The sequence below is a fragment of the Myotis davidii genome, unplaced genomic scaffold (genome assembly GCF_000327345.1).
Source record: "Myotis davidii unplaced genomic scaffold, ASM32734v1 scaffold332, whole genome shotgun sequence".
In the NCBI taxonomy this organism is placed as follows: domain Eukaryota; kingdom Metazoa; phylum Chordata; class Mammalia; order Chiroptera; family Vespertilionidae; genus Myotis; species Myotis davidii.
Window position 1 is genome coordinate 278,940 of NW_006285779.1, and position 511 is coordinate 279,450.

Here is a 511-nt window from a genome sequence, read left to right on the forward strand (position 1 = left end):
CGCAGGGAGAACAAAGGGTAAAATATTTAACTGCAGCAGTGTTTGACTATATTCTGCACAGTGAGAAAACCTGAAGTCATTTTCAAGGTCCACCATTTCTTACTTCTTTTCAATCGAGTCAAGTTCCTAACCTTTCTAAATCTCTGTTTTCCAGCTAATGAAAAAAAAATAGGATTCTGTGAGTCTCCTATCTACCTACTCCAGGACTTCTGTGAGGATTAAATAAGATGAGGCACAGGAAAATGCTTCACAGACATTTGGTTAAAGTGTAAAATGTTTGTACCTGGCTATAAACAAGTCGTGTTCCTGGCTAAAGAAACTCCAAGGAGGCTAGTCTCTAGGGGAAGGAAGCTGGGCATTGCTACATGATGTCATCACCTGAAGCCCACAGCCACCATTTCTGGGCTGGGCTGGGCTATGGGCTGCATTTTGCACCATGGGGTCTTTGCAGCATTGGCTGCAATTTGCCGCTCTGGGGTGGTGGCGGGGGCTGTGTCACACCAGGGGGCAG